Source organism: Helicoverpa zea, chromosome 5, assembly GCF_022581195.2.
Source record: "Helicoverpa zea isolate HzStark_Cry1AcR chromosome 5, ilHelZeax1.1, whole genome shotgun sequence".
NCBI lineage: Eukaryota > Metazoa > Arthropoda > Insecta > Lepidoptera > Noctuidae > Helicoverpa > Helicoverpa zea.
Window position 1 is genome coordinate 9,039,566 of NC_061456.1, and position 15,469 is coordinate 9,055,034.

The 15,469-nt window shown below is 37.1% G+C and overlaps 1 protein-coding gene across 14 annotated transcripts in view; it reads right to left on the minus strand.

The window, feature by feature from the left end:
* LOC124630485 (polypyrimidine tract-binding protein 1) overlaps positions 1-15,469 on the minus strand; it is a 350,786-nt gene that overhangs the window by 112,055 nt on the left and 223,262 nt on the right. For 2 of the 14 annotated variants that reach the window (XM_047164419.1, XM_047164418.1), the window contains one exon: positions 5,812-5,868. The exons of the other annotated variants lie outside the window; for them this stretch is intronic. The gene's annotated coding sequence lies outside the window, so the exon portion shown is untranslated. Of the gene's footprint in view, positions 1-5,811; positions 5,869-15,469 lie in introns of those variants that run through there. 14 annotated transcript variants of the gene reach the window in all.

Here is a 15,469-nt window from a genome sequence, read left to right on the forward strand (position 1 = left end):
TTTTTCCGCTATGGCTTTTGATAGGCTGAAATTAAAATTACAAAGAACATATGGATATTTAGATATATTTTTTATTTATGATAGAAATAGCTTCGCGTGGGGAGGAAAATTAGTTCAGAAAAGGTTTAAAGGATTTTCAGGATGATAATTTCTGCGGAATACTTTCTTCCTTTGAAAGTCCAAAGTGACACTGAGAGGTACCCTATGTACTTAATTCAGTTCGTTTTTTTTTCTGAACTCTTTTAAAACATGGGGTTTTAAAAACGCCGCGGGTTCTGCCTAAAACAGCATCAAGCGATCCCCGGCGTCCGTATTCAATTAGCAGACGTGATTAAATTTTTACGCGACTTAAAAATACTTTCTGTGTAACCTATTTCAGGAAATTTACTACCTACTATCTACTGCCAACAATTTTATTAGCATAAAAAGTTAGAACCTACAAACTTAAGGCTTAATGAATTTGTATTTTAATGGAGAAATTATGTTTAAAAGAAATGCCAGTAACCTCAGTTTGTTTACGTTTCTTATTAATACCAGAGTGTTATGAGTTGATGATGTTAGTATAATAATCCGTGAGGGACTTTATTAAGGCGTAAAAATAGAATGTTGCTACGGCAATAAAGTGCAGGCCTACCTGCGGTAGCGGTTTTCATGATGCGGAAAATAAACCAATATAGAATTATGGGCACTTGATAAACGGGAAATAATATTTAATTATTACCAAATATTTTAACTTGTTTATATGCAAGCCACTAAAATAATGGTTAACAATTGCAAAAATCATCTTATAGTCCTCGCGATAAAAAACCTTTGATTTGTGTGTTTTTAAGTGATTGAGAAGTACCGAAAATAGATCTCAGTGGCGTGCACTTGGAGAGGCCTATGTCCAGCAGTGGACTGCGATAGGCTGATGATGAAGTGATTGAGCTTTTGCCTCTAACTCCTGCAATTACAGACATACGTCCCACTTGCAAACAAAACAACATCGCCGAACCTTCGCGAACAGAAAAATAGAATTACGTGCACTCGTCCGCGCCAATTATACTCGCGATGCATGCAAAACGGCTCGAATCAGATTCTGTAGTACCGACCTGTGTCAGCAAGTTGAAGTACAAACATAAATCTACAACAACCCCCTCTAGGGAATAAGTGTGGAGTAATTTGCGAGCACACGAGCTTGCTTCGTCGCGAACATTAACTATTAAATTCGTTGCATATTAAACTACAACCTTAGCGCTGTAATCCAGACCTACCTGAACGTTGGGTTCGTTCTCGCGAGGCTCTTCAATGCTTCTTAAGTAACTTATGAGTTTTGGAAGTTCACTGGAATCGATATTGAGATCTGGGGCCGTTTGTTGTGGTGAATTACTTTACACTATACTGCTAAACTAAATAACGAGCCACACTACGTGCCACAAAGTAAGTGAACTGCGCAGGGATAGAATATTGAATAAGGGATAAAATTTTATCGAATAAAACAGAATTCGATTTCACAACAAGAAACAAATGAGATGAACCATCGACGACGAGGGTGCAAATCTCAGGTGATTCGAAGGTTCTCAAAGAAAGGAGAAGTAATGTCGAAAAATGCCCTCTTTGTTTCCGACAGGCAACAGGCCCACTCTGTTCTGGTCGAGAGTACGGAACCCCACTTGACACGCTTCATTTTTACCTTTTCTTTAAATTGAAACTGGAGCGAGGGTGCTCTTTCTATGCGCCGTGTATCAGCCTTCATTATGAATTAACAAGATTTTTCAGAATTTTTTATATTTTTAAACTCCCCTCCGTTAACCGGGCTGCTCGAAAATTCCTTTACCAATGCCGCAAACGTAAGTGCATGATAGTAAAACTGTTGGAACTCACTTAGACTGGATTCCGTAACACTTGCCACATGACCACTGACCGCAAAATATACGATTCCAGTATACAGGTAAGTTTTCGTTAACTAGTCACAAAATTGAAGCAATTAGGTAAGTTAGTTGCACGGAGTAACTTGTTCCGAGCGGGTCTTATGATCGAAACCGTTGTAATGGCGGTGTGTAAGCATATTATATCATGTTATTTCCCATAAAATTTCCCATGTTGGTGGATATTTTACGCGCACTGAGAACAACTTTTCCCATCGGGTGCGGTGCACTGCGGCCGTGGCAATGCACTTTCGCTGACCCCTTGGTTCCTCCCACGGGCGGCATCTCTGTCGCTCTCCTTACTTTCTTCGTGGCTTGTCTCGCTCGCACGCAGTTGCGCCTGCGCTTCCCGGGTACCGAGGTAATAACATTCTACGACGCGGTACGCCGCCGTGTGGAACGGGTTCTGTCGATGACTTCCACGATTATTTGTATGAAAGACAATGGTCAGCGTGTGTGCTTTTAAGAGGCTGACTTTAGATGCAGTGATACAGGTAGATATTAAATTGTGTGTAATTATATGTTGGCAGTCATTGGCAATAAAAAATAGTATTTGAAATAATAAACGTCGACGTTCCAAAGTAATTTCGTAATCAATTTAACCAGGCGATCTAGAAAGTCATTTTAGCGTACTTGTCGTTAAATCACTCATGCAAACGAAATAGTTTCAGAATGTACAAGCAATTGATTCAGTCGCCGTAAGTGGAATAACTTTCTTGGTTAGGAGAGCGTCTCGACTGTCTTTGTTAACGCCCTATACAGTTACGCTTATCTAGTTGCATTCCAGGTGACTGATCTTCGCACACGATATTCTTAAACTTTAACTCTCAAGACGACAAACCTTGCAGACGCCACGCTACAAGATACAGAGCATATATTCACTCTACACCAGCTACCGAAACTTCGTTTATTTTTTCTAAATTTCATAGTACATCTGTGTAACTGGTACAGTATCACAAACGTGACTCAAGTTACGGATTACGTGGGAGAGCTCTGGAATGGTCTGAACAGTTTGCGAGCGCCAAGCTAAGTGTGCAATCGGGCGTCACAGATATTTCGACTTTATCTATCAAAAATTTAGGACGACATTCGTTAGTATCACACTCTGGGGGACGTCGTTCTAGGCTTGCGAGCGTATCACCTAACGTGCTTCCAAACGAACTAACGTGGACGTCACAGCCGCTGTATTATGAGACGTAGGGCCAAGTATTTGGGTGCACATTCGATCGCATGAGCACTGCCCATACGAGGGAATGCGTCTGGCAACATTCCATCGCACAATGAGTAATTTAAAAATTCAAAAACTCGTCGAGGCTCGGCGTGCGCGAGGTGAGGCGATCCAACGAGTGCCGCTCTGCAATTGAGACTGTTATCTGCTTGCATGCTGCTACACAACGTACATACATACGAGGGAATAATCCGCGCCGCTGAATAACACGGTTACCTAAATATAAACTCAACTATCGAAACGTACGCTGCAATCGAATAGAAACGTACGTATCGAAATTGTAACTACAAATAAAACCGAGCGATTCGTTACAATATAGGTTCATCTCTTATTCCGGCAACATTCGAATAGGAGCAGATCAACGCAGCGCACCGGAAGGGTTTCTTGAATCTAATATCGAACAGAAGTAAAAAAGGAATGAGATAGTTGTACGTGAAACGCGATCTCATTGCTAATTGGTAAACATACTGCGAACAAATTGCGCGCGATCGTCCGAAGCTAGCTCTACTATTTTTAAATGAAATTCTTTCCACTCATATATTCCCAAGCACAATTACATCGTAGTCCAGTTACGTTGGTTTTTGGAATTCCCAAACAGGTTGTAGAATTTGATTGCGATTTAATTATTCAGCATTCATTCGATGCATATCCTACATGTCGATTCGCAAAAGTGTTGTCATATTTCAATCACACGTACCCTATCGCTGATCCCGTTATTTTAAACAGTATTTTGTTCGGTGAGCTTTTTTCCTCCAGATAATTGACTATTTTTTTAGGAAGATAAACATTGCTATGTGAAACTATAATTATTTTATGATAATTATAAGATAATCTGTTTAAATGAATACGTAAATATACTTCACGTATTTTATAAAAGTAATAAGCGATGTTGAAACTTAAAAACTATAAATGATATAATTACAGTTATTAGTAATTATAAACTTGAGGTGTACGAACGAATCTTGAGACTTAACCAGCTTGAAAATGGTTCATCGTTAGCAAGACAAACCTGGACCTAATAATATTTAACGCAGAGTTTAAAATAGCTTGATTGCGGCAGTTTAATTTCCCGGAGTTGGATGTTTGAGTAGGAACTTGAATCATAGTGGGTGGTTTTTAAGTTTCAATTTAGCGGAACGTTGAAGATGGAGGGTGGGCTGCAGGGGATATTGGACACTGAATCAGTATGCGAGAGTTTAAATTCATTGGAGTTACATTTGGAGTTTTTCGCCGACGGGTGCAATGGGAACATGTTAGAGTGAGGTGGTAAAAACTCGGCCGTAATTAGTCTTTGGATCCGAACCGTGAACAGATGCGGGGGAGGGCTGAGTGCTCGCGGAGGCCGATGCGTCCAACTCTGACTGCTGAATTACATTTTTCGATGGCTACGAGAAATATTTTTAATTCGATTTGAATTTTGTTTGCATGGTTGAAACGTTGCATTGTATTTTAACTTGTTATAACTGGCGTTTGATAGTTTTCACTGTCAGTTTTTGCTGTAGTTTTTATTTTATGAATAGGTAACATTGTTGTTCCTATGTAAAGCTTTAAAGCATACAATCGCTAAGCTGTCTCACACTAACGATGCACAATAATTAACTTCCGTAATAGAGGTTATGATATTTTTTACAAAAGACATATAGACCAATCATTACCGCTCTATGCAAAGGTAGGTGCACATTATGGCTTGCCACAGCTGGGCGCAGTGCAGCGCGTTAATCCACACGAATCTCTATACGTTTTACGAACCTACCGCTACGTACTGCGTATCGTAATAAAAAACCAACGATGCGCTGCGGCTTCGCTTCCACTAATGTGCGCGAACCTTTACGTAAGCCCCCTTTTATTTATTGTTATTAGCCTCCGTCAATACTGAGAGGAAACATAAACTTTTTACTAATATTAATCTTTTTTACTGCCCACTCATTCCCATCTTTTTCTCATGAACAACAAACGTAGATAATAAATATTTTTACTACACTTCGAATGATTCTTCAGTACTCATTAACTTGGCGTTGCAGAGGAAGTCCGCTTATTAAGATAAACTATAACACTTGTAGACGAAAATTAAGTAAACAGAGATTGGATTAAAAAGTTTAAAATGTATATATTTACGCAAGTGTAGGTCCACAGAAAAAACGCGGATAACTTTTAGCGAAGTACGACTCTCGCTTTGATACTTCTACAAGTATGAAAAAGTCTTGTTGATTAGCTCTTGGAGTTTTTATTTCGACGTATCTTTTACTTTTTTTCGTCTTATTACGATTTTGAACAAGTTTCGTGGTCCTTCAAGTTTTCCGTATAAAATAATATTAGGGAAACAAATTAATTGCTAACAAATAGACGATTCATTTGGACATTTTTCTTTTGTAATTCTTGTTATTGTAACGATGTTTTAGGGAATATTAATATCTATTCTAGACGTTTATACAACTGGTGAGTTAGTACAGGATCACAAAAAACAACATTATTCTATCTACAGCAAATATACACACAGATATTCATATTCCAACCCTTTACCGAAACCACTTTTTCCACTACATCCCAAGCATACAGTTAGCAAAACATTACCAATAAAAGCGTGTTCACATGGAGTACTCGAACTATTTTGAATGACAGAATGGGCGTGATTGAGCTGGGGTAGTGTGAACACGATAACTTTTGAAATGGACTCACCGTGTCGGACGCTGTATAACGCCCGCTGCTGCACTCAAGTAGTGAAGATTCACTCACCTGAGAACAAATGAGAAATATTGTTACTGCCAGTTCGTATAAACCGATTCCTGGTACATTTTGCAGGGAAACAATCGCACCGTGGAATTCTATGGGACACTGGTGGGTGTAATCGCACGATGTCGAGCTATTTCTTTGTAGTTTTTGTTTTATATTTTTTAGTATGGGAATTTGAAACTTAAACTGTGAATTTTATTATAAAGTGTTAATATTTTACTCAGTTGCTTTTATTGTTAAAGAAAACACTGACCTTATTTTTATCACAGAATTGAAAGTTTGCGGTTTTTATGGCCGTCAAAAATGGACAACGTTAGCTCGTATTTTTTTACGAAAAAGAGACGAAGACACAGATTTCATAAAAGCTTATTTTTAAAACAAAACAATAGGGCTTACTCATAAAACACTTTCACAAACATTTTCAGGCTGTACAAAAATATTTCGTTAATTCACAATAAACAACTGCAAAACTAAAAGCTGTGAGTCCTTTGTATTCCCTTCCCTATGTCTTTAGATTCAGTGAACTGATTCTAATCGGATGTTTTTCCTGTGTTTTGCTTGTTTTTGCTCCTCAAGGGCTTGTCTGTAAGCGTCCGGGATTTTATTAGCAATGAACATTCAATTACTGGATGGATTTTATTTATTTAATCGTCTATTACGGTTTTGGGTTGCGGTATTAGGATATTTTTGAAATTCAAATATTTATAAAAATTATATTGTACGAGTTCAGGCTCTATAAGAAAGATTTTGTTGGAATTCAAGCGTATTCAGGCTCTATAAGATATATTGCTCGAATTCATACGTACAGGTCTACCTTTTAAGACAAAGTAGAAAGCATCTATAGTATCCACAAAAATCATCACAACATACAATGACAAAATGCAACACAAATTAATAAATCCTATATATTAAATGCATTGTTTATAAAGGCCGTTACGCTCGTAACGTTGTTCTATTCCGATTCATAGGGGTGGTCCACAATCCCCGCTTAACTTCATTATGAGAGCGAATTGCTAAACGCTCCTATTGTTGACCACGGCCCGGGGTTTAAGGGGCGGTTAGTCATGCAAATAGACGTCAACTAGAAACAAGCTCTTGGGGATTCGCCGAATGCGTTCCGATGTTTCGGTCTGCGTTGCCGAGACGTCCGAGAAATTCAATCAGTTTAAGGATTGAGAGTGTATTTCATTTATACGATGGTTGGTTCAAGATAATAGTGTTACCATGCTGGATTTCATTAGGTTTGCTTTAGTGACCATAAATAATAAACAAAAGATTAAGCTCGTATTTTCCGAAGCTGTTTGTTTAGTGCAGCTTAAACAAATTAATGGTATGATATTTCAACGAAACGTGTAGCCTATAAACAGTAAGCTAAACTGAGCACCTATAGTAACATATTACCGTTTTCCATTTGCTGTTCAATTTAGAAACACCTATTAGTTTGTCATTAAACTAACCCGAATCTGAACAGCTATTGTACCGAAAACTGAAAGTCGATCAAACGAGGGACCAGTTTAAAGGCCAAAATGATTTTCTGCTAATAAACGTTTAGCGCACAAAGGACGGTAATGGAGAATGGATTATGGATCTCTGTTATTAATGCTGCTCCAATGTAGCCGAGCATAGAAACTCGATAGTACGAATAATAGTGACGCGACAAACGACCAGCGCCGGAATTGTTTCGCCTCACTATTGAACAGTTCCATTATTGACGTATTAACTACTACGATAATACACTTTGATGGAACATTCGCGATTAGGTCTCGGAATGAAGCACGATCGAATTGAACAATCGAACAAATACTCTCTAGCAGGAATGCAGTAAATAAAGGATGCTTTCTAAATCTTTTACAAAAGAGTGACAGAAAACAAAAGGAAAAACCTATGTTTTGAATTCTGTTGTTGTATTGAAATCCAGACAATAGGTCGCGAAATACTAGGACGTGTCTGGACATACCCCCTGTATGGACAAATTCCTCGATTCCTTTTCATGAATTCCCTGCAACATTTTACATGCATGATTGGAAATATTGGCGCTCAGCTTTAATAAACTTTGTCCAATAGGCTGATGATGTTTTGGTACGTGAATTTTATGAATGGAATTTAATACTGCACACTGTAATATTTGACTGAAATACGCAGCCGTTAATTACGCAATATGTATTTTTGTTTTATCTTTATACCTGTTGTGTATATTACTCCAATATAAAATATGCTAACGGTCCCACGACCAAATAAATATATAAATTGATTTATTTTCGATCCAAAACAAATAACGTATGGTATTTGAGAGCATTGATAAATAGAATAATTTTAAATGTAGGCTATATTTAATACTAGCCGTTTTCGCGCGGTTTCACCCGCGTCCCGTGGGAGCTACTACCCGCACCGGGATAAAATATAGCCTATGTTACTCGCAGATAATATAGCTTTCTAATGGTGAAAGAATATTTAAAATCGATCCAGTAGTTTTTGAGTTTATCCATTACAACCAAACAAACAAACAAACAAAGTTTTCCTCTTTATAATATTAGTAAGAATAGATTTAACATTATTTATATGTCTTTATAATCATATGGAATTGAACAATGAACTTAATAGCGATTCATTTGTTCTTGCATATTTGAAACACGAACAAGGATCGTTGATCTTCACCCAGTCACATTCTGCCAACAATTTTATCTTTTACTTTTTCCTCGACACCGAAAAGATCTCGGGAAAGCGTTTAAGGCAAACTTTGTGTATTGATAATGGAAGATACGACAAATGTCGAGAGTCATCCGCTACGCTCAGCGTGACTTACTATTGGTATCGATTAGTGACGAATGAGTAGGCACGCACACTTATAAACGACACGGTCTACTAAGAGCTTTAGGCATGAGTTGTATTAGAGCAAAATATTGTGGGAAATGCTGGACTTGTGCGTATATCTGAAAGAGAAGTGGCATCGCTAAAAAGATCAGGAAATGAAGAAGCATTTGTCCAGAGATGGGACAAACGGTCAGGGACAATATAGTCGGCCGACTGTTGCCCCGGTGTTTTTTTTTTTTTAGAAAATCGTGAATACAATCAAAGTTTTTAGTCGGTCTGATACCGGTCAAGTACCTGATCATTGTTACGTGTGTGCTTCCATTCATCTTCATCCTGATTTATGAGACCAAACCAACTATCGGCTAACTAAGTTTGTAGTGTGCGCTAGCTAGATTTTAATTGGCCTTTTCTCAGCCAATGATGACACAGAACGTTTAAAAAAAGAATACATGACAATTCCTTTGCAGCAGATGTACGGGTAGTGGCAGTTCTCAGAGCAAGTTCCTTTAGTTGCTCAAGTCAGAAGGTAAATGATCGAGAGTAAGTTCAACTTACTCGTACGTCGCACATCGAGTGCTAGAACTGACATTGTTCTGAAGCTAATGTATTAGAGTTATATTATGAGAGGGAAATATCTGAATTTAGATTTTCAAAGAAGCATATGATTTTTCTAAGATACATTAAAATAAAGTAAATATCCTACAAAATACACACAATCAAATACCTATTACGAAATTAAATGAAAATCTATACAACAGAAAATTAAATACCATATAAATAATTCATTTCCAAGCCATCATGATATAGAATCAAAGAGCTGTCTCCTTCACTCAAAAGGACTTGTAACTTTTAACTTTGAAAACACTGCACTGAGCAAACCGAAATTCACAAAGAACAGTCTTAAGACTAGGTACCTAGGTAGTGGAGAAAATCCACCATTTTCGAGTCTTGACGTGAACAAGTGAACATCAACAATGCCCCGGGCTGATCACAAGTTAATGCAACTGAACTTGTTGCACCGTCATGTCTTAAACTTAACCGTCCTATAACTAATTACACCGACCGACCCATGTTTGCTTTGTAAATGTAAGATGAAGTTTCTGAATTTCGTTATAGGTTAACTAATAGGTTGGTGTTAAGATGATGACGGGAGAATTTTTGTTTGTAGGATAATTTTGTTCGGATTCTATGGTGGTTTGTATCATTCTGTTTCCAAATCGTGTGGACTAACATTTAATAGTCCCAGCTGGGTGCCAAAAATATTAGAAGTTTGAAGAATTAATAGAAATAAACAAAGAAACAGCATAGAAAAATAGAAAATATGGTATCAAATAGTCAATAGTGACATCTACCAAATCTACTAGCGAAGCCTGAAAATACGCACTAGCATTTCACAATAACACAATGCTAATATTTAACGCAGTTTAATTTCATCAAATATCAAACTTTGCCATTGCTGAGTACATCGTAAACTTACCGTAGCGAAACGCTAAAATAACTCCAATGGTTAACATTACAAATACGACGTGTAACAAAACAGCTGAATAGCAAAACTGTGAAATAGTCTTAGAGTCACCTTGTGTTCAGTTCATTACCAGTCTACGTCGACTTACGTCATGCAATGTTCAAAACTTAATAAACTTTAAACAATACCCGGGAAGATGCGTTGTCAGAACTTCTAAAACTTGAAGTGAAACAGGCAACCGACGGAGCTACGCCCCTATTAAGATACACATTGTGTCTTATGTTTAATAACATACCTTCGTAATATGTAAGTGTACCTTATACCCGAGTAACTTACACAGAAACTCTAAGCCTAAGCTTTTGTCACAAAATAATTTGACCGAGAAAAGTACTTTCATTTGATGGCATGTCCCCCGAATAGTTTCCAACAAAGAGAAGCTTTCAATTTCATTAAATACGACAACAAAAAGATCAGATGGAAGTAATCACAGAACTGCTTCGAATTAGTTTTCACAATTTCAAAGGAGGCATTCCAAGGTTAGACAAATGTTGGAGATGGTGCACGATGAAGGCCCCGCGGTAAGCTTGTCGCCAATTCTCCTCTCCTTTGATCGCGGCATACTTGCTGACTTCTGTTCCCAATTTAAAAACTTGGCTTTGTCCGTGCGAGTTGTTTGACCACTTCTTTCTTTGTTTCAATGGGAGTAGGCACCCATTTGAAACGGTAAATTAGGAAACATTTTGATTGGCGGGGCACACGACACCGATAAACTTTTGGGTCTTGTTTCAGCACAAACCTCTTAAAAAAATTACACGTTTCACGCCTCTTCCTTTTGCTTCAAACGGTTTCATTCATTTCATAATTTGCTCATAAGGAATATACACAGGTAAGAACAAAATATATTTAAGCCCCTTAATTTCTCTGTAAGACTACACTGCATTATTTCCTCCCCATATAATGTGAAACATTTTTTAAATTGGGCCATAAAGCGAAGCCTTACCGAGCCAGCCTGGGCCGGTAGCAGAAAATTTAATAAAGTAACGTCTATTTTATCATGAATTATTCTGGAAAGTATGTTTTGAAAATTTTTAAATTAATTCGTGATGTCTCAGGAAGGAATGTATGCGCAAAACGAACACTTACAACTGAAGCTATTATGTAGGTAAAGTGAACACGAACGAATGACTAGTGAGTAAGGAAATGAATCCCGAAATAAGTAAGGAGCGTAAAATACCAACACGCGGCCAGTTCGCCGTACGCCACACGTGTTCAACGCAGTGCGTATGACGCCTCTAGTAAATAAACAAACAGGAAATATTACATTTTCTAAAATAACGTCCTGTCGGCTTTTCTTTGATTTTTATTTATAGAAACATAATAGGCACAGTAAAATTGTATAGTTTAATAGCTTACGCGAAGTTAAATGCTTTGATGGTCTCTATAAAAAGAATATGCAAACTGAACGAGATTAAAAATGAATACATGAATCTTACATGAATAAATGCATTAAGACCGTGTACATAGTAGTTTTATTGGTTTCAGAGCATTTATCTTTATTATTCCTTTGTATGGCGGTGCAGTTCGTAGCTGTACCGTAATCTCATCCATTCAAAGCACGTCGACTATTTATTAACATATCGACCATAAAACGGACAGGCGCGAATCTGTGTCGATTTTTTCCGACTTTCCGGTGCAGACGGCTATTCATCGAGCCTTTTTTGCTATCGCTTCACTGCCAGCCTATTTTTGCTGAAATAACCGGCCAAGTGCGAGTCGGACTCGCGCACCGAGGGTTCCGTACAAATTCTGTATAGATAAATACATAAAAAGTGAGTCTCGCGCCAACCGTTCAGTTTAGAACAATCATAGTTATGGTAATTTCGTGAGAGTCAAAATAGTTCATATTTTTTATTTTATAATACCTATAACTAAAATAGTAGGCCAGTACCTTGTAAAAGTTATTTTATTAAAGTTATTTATATACAACATTTTATAGTCATCATTCAGAAATCTGATTGAAAATAACTAATTATGTCTTAAAGGTCATTGGGCATATCTTACCCGCTTTGTAAAAAGTGGCGGACATGAATCAAAGTAGTTTTAAATCGTGGAGAATGGTATGACGTTTCTTTGAATATAAATATTTTATTAAAATTCCATGGAGACGAATGTCCAGGATCGTTTGAAAAATATAAAAAAAGCAGTTTCAGAGGATTGTACAGGTTGCAATGCTAGTTTTTTTTGTTAAAGACTTTTCATAAAGAAGGAAGATGCTAATTCGGATGACCAGGATCTGATGAGGATCTGGAAACCCTGAGAAATCGAGGGCATTTCTTGAATATTGTAGGCACGCATCGAGTCAAAACCAGACATGTGAGTGTATTTTTGAGGGTACTGGTAAACAGTGAAAGTTTGGAGCTGATTTGATTATGGAGACTACAGAGAGTCGAGGGAACTCCTGAACGGTATGTTGCAACTACCACGTGTTTGGGCTTATTTTATTCGTATTGGCGAAGACTTTCCTCATAGACAGGTTTGACTGCCATTGTGGGATCGATAGCAAAGATCAGATATAGTTACGGGAATTCCTTTACAATTTATAACGTAACCTTGTGTTGGAGCTTATTTTATTTTAGGTGATGAGAATTCACTACTAATGGGATCTTTTATTTTTGAGGGATTAATCACCTAACGAGCATCAGTTTCAGGTTTTTTTCGAAACTGCCTGACGACTTATAACTGTCGAATTGTAACTACGACTGCTAGAGAGTAGGATTCAGGGCTGCTGGCTTTACGTTTCTGGAGCCTTGACAAAAGTGTAATTCTGTCCCTTTCTTTGTTTTATAAAGTCGGCTTTATTTTATTTTGTAGCATTTTACAAACAAATCCAACTTCAAACATATAAAAAAGCAACAAGAAAACAAAAGCAAGAAAAAAATTAAAAAGATGTTAGGTGCATCGGTCTAGAAGTCGGTGTCTAAAGGATGCATCTATATTTATTTAACCACCGAGATCTAGACCGATGCATATAAACAGTTTTCTTGTTGTTTTTAGAAGTTGTTTTTTTTTTGTAAAAATTTTTTATTTTTAACTTTTGTGAAAAGTCCTCGTCAATACGAATAATATAAGCCCAAACACGACGTAACTAAAACATACCGTTGAGGAGTTCTCTCGACTTTCTCACGTCTCCATCATCAGGTAAGCTCTAACTTCCTAACCTTCACTCTTTGATAGTCACCAGACATACATCTGAGAATCAAGTTTTAATCCTATGGGCCTACAATTTCTGATAGTTGCCCTCGATTTCTCAGGATTTCCGTCATCAGATCCTGACCTGATGACAATGGAAATAAACGGCGAGTATACTCTTTCACTACAAAGAAATGATTTCTCAAATCCGTCAAACTTGGTTGTTTAAATTCCCCATTGAAATGAGGAAAATATTTGATGATTACACCTGATTTTCTCTAGATTCCCATGGTTCACATTGATGCGACTAATGCCATAGTAAATCAGAGCCTTTATCATGACACTGCGCTATATTTCGTTCGTATCCGCCGTGGGTATGGTTTCCATACTAAGGTGCCCAATGACCTTTGAATGATTTAAAATTTTTCACAGTTTAGAGTTTGTAATATTTTATGTAACTTCAAAGGACAATGGGCACTTTGTATGGGATTTGGTACCCGCTCCAACAGTAAGGTATGATATATCATTAGAAAGGTATTTACGTGAAGAATAATAAAAACTATGGGGCTTGCCTCAATTAGCTGTCCGATCCGAGTAACGATAAAAATTCAATCGACATACAAGTATGTCATCCATATATGCAAATTCATTAAGAGTCATATGTCGTCAGTATAATAATTTTAAACTCAGTTAATAGACATTTTACATTGTTTGAGATACACTTTATTATAATCTAAAGGTTGTAATAGTCTATGGAGTCATACTACGGAAACACAAACGTCATCTGATTTGACAAAAGTCCAAAACATTTCTATTCATCTTTTTTAAGAAGAAATTCATCATTATCTCAGCACCTCTTGAGGAGCAAGATTGAGTTGTAATATGTTCTATGTTAACATCGTCTCCTGACTTTTCAACCTTAATGATAAGACTGATGCTGGCTGCTAATATGGTGGATGTTAATAATACAACACACGACAAGAAAAAGAAACATATTATTAACAAAACATACCTAAAGAAACCTAACCTAAAGAAAAATATGTCTCCCTAAAACTGATTAAGACTAGTTTACAACGGATTTTCCATCAGAAGATCATTTTAAAGTTAAATATTATTGTTATCAAAAATTACGATACGATATAGACCTCGGCGACACATTACACAGTTGTGATGATTTTCCATTGTGTTCAAAATATTTGTGACAATCTTAACTTCGAGTCCTTTTTTTTTACAATTTATTTGAACGTGCTGCAAGAATATTGTTTTTACAACTTGAAAGAGTCCATACACGTTCCTGATCCATATCCGAATCATAATGGAGACAAAAATATATAAATAAATGAAAGTCCGTCTAAGACTCTCACCCACGCGTGCCCAGCGCGGTGGCTATAGGCAAATCCCCCCCTGCTTGGGGTAGATAGCACACCTTCAGTGAACATATTTCGGCTGTTACGACGACGATGGTGACGACGACTTCCGTGTTTGTAAAAGAACAGTATCCATTATAAAAAAATATCACCTTCTTTGTATCTAGGCCTCCAGGCTTGCAATAGTATTTAACTGGGCTACAGACCAATTCACATATCTGAGCAGAATTTTGAGATTTTGAGGTGTTTCAGCTAATACATTCCGTACCGGGATCATATACATTCTTAGCCTAAAATAGTCTAAAAATACACTGAATAAAAACCGGAACAGTGGTTGTCTTGATCAGGACATGCTTTTTCAGAATCGACAGTAAGTTTTTCGTAAAGAATTATAGAAAGTGCATTCCTCTTTTTTCATTCAAATATCTCAACTGAGATCTTGCCTTCTATGGGAAGCTTTAATGTGGTTCAAAACAGACTAGGTATATCTTTTTTATCATAAAATTATGGCCAGTGATTGTTGTCGAGTGTTTAGTCTAATGATAACTAAATCATTTCTGAAAACACAACTAATCATTTTACATATTATCTTAAAACATTCTGGCTTCCATGTACCTACACACTATATGAAATAAAAAAACCTGTTATTAAAACACGATAATCATTAAACATTAATAGATTGTAAATACTGAAAGACTTTCATCAAATACATAAGCTAGTTCTGCGTGAACTGCAAAGGTTTGCACATTCTTTTTTTAAAGCAGTGGGCATG